Source organism: Microtus oregoni, unplaced genomic scaffold (assembly GCF_018167655.1).
Source record: "Microtus oregoni isolate MIOR12 unplaced genomic scaffold, Mior012 000016F_ref0000370, whole genome shotgun sequence".
Lineage (NCBI taxonomy): Eukaryota > Metazoa > Chordata > Mammalia > Rodentia > Cricetidae > Microtus > Microtus oregoni.
Window position 1 is genome coordinate 2,894,298 of NW_024543075.1, and position 9,957 is coordinate 2,904,254.

Sequence of the window (9,957 nt, forward strand, 5' to 3'; positions counted from 1 at the left end):
CTGCTCTTCAGGCTGTGGGTCCTGCTGTCAATCCAGCTGCTGCAAGCCCTGCTGCTCTTCAGGCTGTGGGTCTTCCTGCTGCCAGTCCAGCTGCTGCAAGCCCTGCTGCTCTTCAGGCTGTGGGTCTTCCTGTTGTCAGTCCAGCTGCTGTAAGCCCTGCTGCTGTTAATCAGTCCAGCTGCTGCAGCCCTGTGTGTTGCCAGTGCAAGATCTGAGGTTCTGGTCACAGTCCTCCAGTAGTCCTGCAGACCAGCTCCCTCCAGACAGGAACAGGAGTGGCAGCCCTGAGCCCTGACATTCACCCCTTCATCTTTATCCTCTGGTCCTGAAGCTTCATCTCTAGATGGAGGGGGACATAACCTGGTGTGGAGAAGAACACCTCTTGCTAGGAGCCCACTCCTCATTCCACAGTCAGTGGATCAGACCTCCATCCACCTCCACCTCCTCCTCTCCAGTCTCCAATACGCTGACTCCTTGGAATCCGGCCTCGTCTGGAGTCTCCATCAAGTCCACAGGTAAGTGGCAGACTGGAGTTTCCCACAACTTGCGGCCCCAGGGAGCTGTGAGCTCCTTTCCACCAAGCATTGGCCTGGCCAGGCCCATCTCCACTTGACCACCTCTGGGTTTCTGTTCTCTGATTCTCTGTCTGGGTGTGCACAAACATCCTTCAATAAACATTCTCTGTACACTATACTTTTTTATGTCGTTTTTTTGTTCTTAAAACCAATCAGTGGAACCTCCCATTTTCTCCCTACCCAGTTTGTTCTCTGAGGTTCCTTGTGTTAGTTCCACAGTGCATTCTTTTGCTTTCTTCCCCACACCCCAGTCCGCACCAGAGTCAACCCCATCACACCCAACATGGAGTATGCTGGGCCAAGGAGGCTAGACAATACCGCAGCTTCTCCAGAGTTGGCATCTTTGGAGAATCTGGGAACAGATGTGGTGCAGTGGGTGTTTTTCTAAGTCACCGAGCCAAAAACAAGCCATTTAAAGACAGTCCTGTAAGAACTAGGGGTGCTGCTGTTTCTCTCGTGGGTATAGCCAGAGCTTCTGTGCTTAGCGGTGTGACCTGAGGACACCCTGGGGTGTCTAAACCTGCCTTCCTTGCCCTGGATACCTTCAGGATTGCTGAAAAGGAGTTGTAAAGCATCTTAGGGGTCTTTGTCTATGTCTTACCATCTCTTACTGCCACTGTGAGTTTAGAAAAAAGAGGAAGCAGTGAACGGTTCCTCTCTCTCACTCACACAGGCCATTTCACGTCTATAACAGTTCATGTGGTCCAAGGCTGAGTTATCCATCAGCAGCAGAGGCTACATTCCATCAAAGCAGGACGTCTGGTGGACAGTAGGGCTTAGAATCAGAAACGGTTGTATAGATGCATGCCATCAAGATGATAAAGCCAATGTCCATGCTCATAATTTTTCATGCCCCCTTCCTTCTCCTCTAGTTCAGGGGCTCTACCAACTCAGCTACATCCAAGCCCCCAGACTTCTATATGTCTTACTATGGGAACTAAGGACCCTGGACTGCTGTAAGAAATTACTAAAAACTGAATAGGTTCAAATAGGAGAAATGTGTTTTCTCAGAAAATGGGAAGCCAGACGTCTACATTGAAGGTCTTAGCTGAGAGCGGCCTCCTCTCTAGAGATTGAGAGAGAACCAATGATTCATCTGGTGGATGCTGGCATTCTTAGTGTCTTAGTTACTTTTCCATCACAGTGGGAAGACATCATGACTAAGGCAACTTATTAAAGAAAGGGTTTATTGGGCGATTACAGTTTCAGAGACTAAGAGTCCATGACCATCACAGCAGGGAACATGGCAACAGGCAGTAGTTGAGAGCTTACACCCTGAGACAACATGAGGAAGAGAGAGGACTAACTGGGAATGGTAAGGACTTTTGAAACATCAAAGCCTACCTCCAGTGATACATCTCCTCCAACAAGGCCATCCCTCCTAATCCTTCCCAAACAATTCCACCAACGGGGGATCAAGCAGTCAAATATGTGAGCCAATGAGAGCCATTTTCCTTCAGACCACACAGACAGACTGGTGGCTGTAGCCTTCTCACCTGTCTTCCTCCCTCCCTGGTCACATTCCCTCTGCTTTTGTGGGACTCGGTCTCTCTATTTTATAAGGATATTATGGGATTTACGGTTGACCCAGATATTCCACATAAGCTCATTTCTCTTTTGGTTTTGTTATTTTTTTGTTTTGAAGTTTATTGGGAGGTTAATTTAAATTTAATTTTATTCTATGTGTATGGATGTTGAGCTTGCATATATGTCTGTGCACCATGTGTGTGTGTAGTACCTGTGGAAGTCAGAAAAGAGTGTTGGATCCCTTGAAACTGGAGTTATAGGAAGTTGTAACCAGCCATGGAGTGCTGGGAAATGAACATACACCTTTTACAAGAGCAGCAAGTGCTCTTAACCACTGAGCCATCTCTTCAGGCCCCAGTTTCTTATTTTTATAGGAAAGGATCTCAGTCTGTGGTCAAGGCTAGTCTTGGACTCAAAAAATTTTCCTGTCTCCATCTTCAAAGTCCTGGGACTATAGGCATAAGACACCATCCTAGATACCATCTATGCTCATTTCTAAATTCTTTACCTGGTCGTGTCTGTAAATTCTTTCAAAATAAGCTAAGGCCAGTCTTGTGCACCATCCGTGATCTTCCCAGACTCCAGGGATTTGGCATGGCATGCATTTTGGAGAACCACTGTCCTTTATTCTCAGCCTCACACATGTCTCGTGTGCAGATCACATCCACCCAACTCGCCCCACGTCCATTCCAGACACATGGAAGCATCCCTCTGCCTCTCTACGCTCACTTCTGTGTTAGTATTAGTTATTCTTCTCATCGATTGACAAAACACCTGACAAAAGCAATTTCAGGAGGGAGGAAGGGAGGGATTTCGACTCCCAGTTTGAAGGTACGGTCCATCCTACTGTAGGAGGCACAGAAGCAGAAATGTCTGCAAGTAGAAAGCAGACGGGGATGTGTGCCGGTTTTCCATTTGTTTTCTTCTTTTTCTTCAGATCAGGATCCAAGCTCATGAATACTGGCACCCACATTCAGAGGAGGTCTTCACACCTCAGTTAAGCCTCGCTGGAATTTTCTTCACAGACACCTCTAGCCGTGTGCCTCTTAGGTGATTTTTAACCCCACTAAAGTGAGAAACAAGACTGCCCATCACAACCCCACCACTCCAACACCGTCACCAGTCGTAGTGGGTACAAATCTGTACAGGGCACCATCAGCTCCAAAACCCCAGTTGTCACCATCTAAACCACCCAGAACAGGTTCTCTGGGCAGGATCTACCTTGGACCAATGATGACAATGCTCTACAGCATAGGGTCCCATGGGCAGAAGATGACATGCCAGTGCCCTATGGCATAGGGTGGCATGGGAAGAAGATGGCATTTGCAGGCATTCTCATTCGCAAAGAGGTGATGATAGAAGAAATCAAGGAGAAATCTATCTCCAGCAGGTCTGAGAACCTGCCAAGCAAATGTCATTAGGGACTGAGGCTTTGGGTAAAATCTCTACAGTTTGGTACACTATCCACAAAGGTCCCATTGGCCTCCAGGCCACCCTCAGGCCTCCTTCCTCTCTCCAAAAGGACAGGACCCTGCAGTGCGGGAGTCTTGCCATCCCATTCCTTACCTAGAGAGCACAGACACCCTGCTTTCTTTTCCTTTGTCTTAGTTGCCTCCCTATTGCTGTAGTAAAAATGCTAAGATGAAGGTAACTTGTAGAAGAGTTTTTTTTTTTTTTTGAGAATTATGGTTTCAAAGGGATAAGAGTCCATCATGGTGGGGAGGCTTAGCAGTTGCAGCAGGAAGCTGAGAGCTCACATCAGAAGCAGAAAGAACAACGGGAAACAACACAAGTCTTGAAACTCTCTAAACGACTTTAGTGGAACACTTTCTTCCAATGAGGCCATACCTTCTAAGCCTCCCTGTACTAGGTGGTTTTGTGGGTCAACTTGGCACAAGCTAAACTCATTTCCAAAGTAAAGAGCTTCAGTTGAGGAAATGCCTCCATGAGATCCAGCTGTAAGGCATTTTCTCATTTAGTGACAAATGGGGGAGGGCCGAGCCCATGGTGGGTGGTGCCATCCCTGGGCTGCTGGTCCTGGGTTCTATAAGAAGGTAGGCTGAGCAAGCCATGGGAAGCAAGCCAGGAAGCAGCTCCCCTCCACGGCCTCTGCATCAGCTTCTGTCTTCAGGATCCTGCCCTGTTTGAGTTCCTGTCCTGATGTCCTTCAGTGATGAACAGCAATGCTGAAGTGTAAGACAAATAAACCCTTTCCTCCCCCAACTTGCTTTTGGTCATGGTGTGTCACCACAGCAAAATAAACCCTCACTAATAGAGTCCCTAAACAGCACACTAACAGAGGATCAAGTGTTCAAACAGGTGAATGGTGGGGAGGGGGCATTCTCACTAAACCATAGCACGCCCCATCCCTCCAGCCATGAATGGCCTTCCCACACGTGCCACAGAAACTCACATCACGATGAAGCAAGAGAAGCATCCTTGGACCATTCCCCAGTGCTTCATCTCTGTTCCAGGCTTCTGCTTAAAAGGAGGAGCATGCATTCATTGCATGCCCAGTGGGACAATTCAGCAGTTCCTGGGGCTGTCTCTGCACAACACACTTCTTTAACAAGAGTTATCCTCATGCAGTGGGTTTTTGCAGTCTTGATGGCTTAGTGATTCCTTCCTCAATTGTTTCTTCCACCTCTTTCAAGAAGAAAGAGGAAACAAGTCACACCTTTAGTATTCTCCTTGGAAATATCCTCAGCTAAATATCTACATTAAGCACTTAAAAAAAAAAAATCAGCTTTTTTTTTTTTTTTTTTTTTTTACCTGCTTGGCACCAGATCCACCTGCATATAACACAACTGCCTGCCCTCTGGTTTTTAATAACATCGTTATTTCTTTCTCAGCCTTCTTTGGCAGAGTCCTTAACACCCACACATTCACCAACAGGCCATTCCAGGTTTTGTGGCCTTTTCTGTGATGTATCTCAATGTGTTTCCTAATTACCTAAATCCAGGACTGTGTCATGTTTAAGTACTGCCTCGCCCGCCACCTATTTTAAGTGTTTCGATGCCGTCCCAGCAGCCTCCACTCTCAGACACCGAAGTTTGCATTTGTTTTCCATGATCTTTTAACAAGTGACCGCAGCACAATAGTTTGCACTTATGACATTTTCTCCTAAATTCTGGTGACAGAAGTCTGAAATTGAAGGTTAGCAGGGTTCCTTCCCCTAGAGAGCTCAGAGTCATTACATATCTGGCCTCTTGTGATGCCATGTAGTTGACATTTCCTAACATGTGGCTAAATGCCTGAAGTTTGCCTCCTCGGTCACACAGTGCTCCCTCAGACATGTGGTCTGTTGGTCTGTCTGCCCATCTGTCTGTCTGTACTCAGACAAACCAAGGAACTCTCCGCAACTTAAGATGATTAATTTTGTCTGCAAAGACTCTTTTTTTTTCTTTATCGGTCCTAAATTGTATATTGGGTATGAATTGTACAAACATTACTTGTATTAGCAGTAACGGTGGAGCTGCAGAGTGTTGCGCCTTCTCCAGGCTGCACAGCGAGAGCCACCAATAGTGTGGTAGAACTTGCGGCACTTTCCAAGGCCACGGCTCTTGCGGCCTGCAGATGTCAGCCCACGCATCTCTCTGTGCGTGTGGACCGGTTTGGTGATCCATTGGGTGTCAGGGTTTCTTCTGATAGCTTTATGGAATGAATCGATGAGGATAACCTCAAAAAATTTGTATATGGAATCTTCGCCAGCCCAGTAAGAATTCAGGACTCTCAGAGCCCCACAGTGGTGTCCAGCTCTCTCCTCAGCAACAGACTGAAGGCTTCGGGCAAACTTTAGCTGGCTCACACCATGATGGACAGGCTTGCCATAGGTCGCACGGGGCGGGCATTTGCAGCCACCGTGGCTGACCTTGCTTGGCCTTGTAGCCCAGCCTCCGAGCTTTGTCTGGCCGGGTAGGGCGGGGAGCCCGGTGCAGCGCGGACAGCTGGCGGTACTGCCAGCAGTGGACCCTCAGCAGGAAGCACATCACGTCCGACTGCTTCTTCCGCCACAGCTCCTGGATGTACTTGTAGGCGCCCATCTTGGCTCACCTAATGGCTGCCGTCAGAGGAAAGTGCAAAGACTCTTTCTCACAATAATGTGTCATTCATTCTTTTGCCAGATGAGATGACAATCACAAATCACACAAATTAGGATGCAGGCGACCTATAATGATGGACCAGAGTAGAGAAAACTCACTATAGCTCAGCAGAGGTGCTGTCTGTCCACTGGGAACATCAGCACCACATCCCATGATTCCTTACTTATGTGGTTCGTGTGACTTGTGCCATGTGGCAGGCTTTCTAAAGGACACAGGACATGATGGGAGGAAGCTGTAGCATTCTGTAGTTCACAGGCATGGTTGCCGACTCGCCCTGTGGCTCACACATATGCTCATCAACCTGTCTGCCCATTCTTGTGGTTCATACATGTGGTTTCTAACTTGACTCACAGTCATCAGCCTGCTCACTTACACACGGTAGCTCACACACATAGCATCCTTCCCCAGGGTCACTGACCCACCCACTCATTCACCCTGTAGCTCATACACATATTCACAATGCTATTAACTCCTCTCTACCACTGCGGGTCAGTAGCTAGAGGTTTGTTTGTCTAGCTCCTCTGACCCCTGGTCAAGAGTGTGTGTCTAGATCTGCCACAAAGAGCCTTGTCTTTCACAGGCCCCTCATCCCAAGTGGAAATGGACACATGCCTCAGTCCATCCTCATATATCATCCAATTCATGTGTGTAGGCTCAGCCTCCTATAATCCTTGCTTCCTCCCCATTTGTATGTGGACTTCCTATGACACATGAGGACATAGCTTCAGAGAAACTGCCTAACTGGTGCCCAGAATGTGTAAGTCAACCCTGTACAACCCACATCAAACCACGTGTGTTAACTTTTGTGGGCAGTGTACACATACTTATGTGTAGAATGTGTTTGTATGTGTGCATATGTGTATATGGTGTGCATGTTCAGACAGTGTGTTTGCATGCATGTGTAGCATGTGCGTATATAGAATGTGTGTTTGCACTATGCACAGTGTTTTTATAGTGAATATAAGGCGTGTATGTGTGTACATGTAATGTATATTCATATAAGTATACAGTGTGTGTATACCATGTGTGTCTATACAAACACAGTGTAAGTGGGTGTGAGCACTTTCTTCTCCTTGTTTTTAGCTGCCCCTTTCCCTCCGTGCCTTGCTCATACTGTGTCATGCTGACCTTCTTTCATTTCCCCATGATGCCCATCTGTAGAGCTATCTGGGCCTCTTCTCCACAGAATTTCCAGCCTGACAGGCCAGGATCCATACTTAGCCATGTCTCCATGTCCCTTGCTGCAGGTTTCTTGGTGGCCCTGCATGAGTTTCAGATCAGGTTGCAAAACACCTCGATGTGAGACCCAAGGCTCTTATGACCTGGAGAATGAAAAGGATTTCAGGCAAGTTTTCTGGCTATCCCATAACAAGTCAGGTTCCTGTGATAAATGCTCCAAGTGAGCCTACTCCTTCCAGGCCTTCAGAGACCCCAGTCTTTCCCCATGCCGAAGTCCTCTGTAGCTTCATCTTAATCTCCCAAGTGCTTAGTAGGCTCTACCATAGCACCTGTTTCCTGGCCTCTCTATGTTGCCTCATTTTCTAGATTCTCAAAGGAACCCAAGATTCTGTAACAGCTGCCCTGGTTCTCCAGCTTCCATTGTCCCGTGCTGGGGGTGTGCTGGGTTTGGTTTCAGGAGCAGGCTGACAGAACTAGACTAAATTCAGTAGGCTTAAATGAAGCACGGGGCAGGGGACAGGGGTAGGGGTATATTGCTAGTTAGTTATGAGAACAAAGAACAACATGAAAATGTATAGTGTACAGAGAATGTTTATTGAAGGACGTTTGTATCAAAGGCACAGTGCACACCCAGACAGAGAATCAGAGAACAGAAACCCAGAGGTGGTCAAGTGGAGATGGGCCTGGCCAGGCCAATGCTTGGTGGAAAGGAGCTCACAGCTCCCTGGGGCCGCAAGTTGTGGGAAATTCCAGTCTGCCACTTACCTGTGGACTTGATGGAGACTCCAGACGAGGGCAGATCCCAAGGAGTCAGCGTATTGGAGACTGGAGAGGAGGAGGTGGAGGTGTATGGAGGTCTGATCCACTGACTGTGGAATGAGGAATGGGCTAGCAAGAGGTGTTCTTCTCCACACCAGGTTATGTCCCCCTCCATCTAGAGATGAAGCTTCAGGACCAGAGGATGAAGATGAAGGGGTGAATGTCAGGGCTCAGGGCTGCCACTCCTGTTCCTGTCTGGAGGGAGCTGGTCTACAGGACTACTGGAGGACTGTGACCAGAACCTCAGATCTTGCACTGGCAACACACAGGGCCGCAGCAGCTGGACTGGCAGCAGCAGGGCTTGCAGCAGCTGGACTGACAGCAAGATGACCCACAGCCTGAAGAGCAGCAGGGCTTGCAGCAGCTGGACTGGCAGCAGCAGGGCTTGCAGCAGCTGGACTGACAGCAGGACCCACAGCCTGAAGAGCAACAGGGCTTGCAGCAGCTGGACTGGCAGCAGCAGGGCTTGCAGCAGCTGGACTGACAGCAGGACCCACAGCCTGAAGAGCAGCAGGGCTTGCAGCAGCTGGACTGGCAGCAGCAGGGCTTGCAGCAGCTGGACTGGCAACAGGACCCACAGCCTGAAGAGCAGCAGGGTTTGCAGCAGCTGGATTGACAGCAGCAGGGCTTGCAGCAGCTGGACTGACAGCAGGACCCACAGCCTGAAGAACAGCAGGGCTTGCAGCAGCTGGACTGGCAGCAGCCCCCACAGGAACCACAGCCTCCACAGGAGCTACAACCTCCCTTGCAGCCCCCACAGGAACCACAGCCCCCACAGGAGCTACAACCTCCCTTGCAGCCCCCACAGGAACCACAGCCCCCACAGGAGCTACAACCTCCCTTGCAGCCCCCACAGGAACCACAGCCCCCACAAGAGCCACAGCCCCCACAGCTGGAGCAGGAACAAACAGGCACACAGCAGCACACAGGCTTGCAGCAGCAGGAGCCACAGCCCCCACAGCTGGAGCCACAGCCTCCGGAACAGCCACAGCAGCTCATGGTTCTGGTGATTGGCTGAGGATGGAGTAGGTCAGAGGAGCGAGTGGAGAGGGAAGATGTGTGGGTGTGGAGCCTCCTGAGCCTGGGCCCTTTATATCCCTGTCCTAGGTGACTGATTGGTCCAAGATCTCTTCCTTATACTTATTTTTGTACTGTTTGCATGGGACATTTCCTGTGATTTAAAGTAACACAAGCATTGGTGTACCTTGTGACATACTTCCTATACATACTCTTCCTCCCTAAGCCTTCAATGCTCTGATTTCAGGTTCTGGTGTGACCCCAATGTCATTTGGGGTGGCAACAGCACATTCTCTGCAGTTTGCAGCCCCCAAGGAGGATCTACACAGGTGAGAAGGCAGCCCTTCAGTTCTCCTGTGGTCATTCTTCACCCATTTCTTCCCCCTTTGAAGTATAGAGTGACCTGCCAAAAAATTGCTCATGCTGTTTATTAGCTCCCTTCATCAGCGGTTGTTTATGGCCTCTTCTCATTACTGCCTTACAGGTCTCCATGCACACTGGTGCTCATGCTAGGTCTCACACTAACTCCTCATAACCTTGTGCTTATTTTAAAATCAAATTTTCTAGACATACTAGTTTATAAGCTTTATATAAAATAGTTTATTTTTACTTCCCTTTACAGGGGATAATGCTCCTCCCGGAAGCCATAGGTTGCCAAATAAAAAGTCCACTGCTAGGTATAGGATTCTCCTCTTCAAGCTATTGGTCGGAGGTGTCCTGGAGACCCCCTTAGACAA

At 48.7% G+C, this 9,957-nt stretch overlaps 1 pseudogene; it reads right to left on the minus strand.

Annotated features, from left to right (window-relative positions):
* Window positions 1-5,559: 5,559 nt before the first annotated feature.
* Window positions 5,560-6,145, minus strand: LOC121457620 (annotated as a pseudogene).
* Between the last annotated feature and the right edge of the window lie 3,812 nt (window positions 6,146-9,957).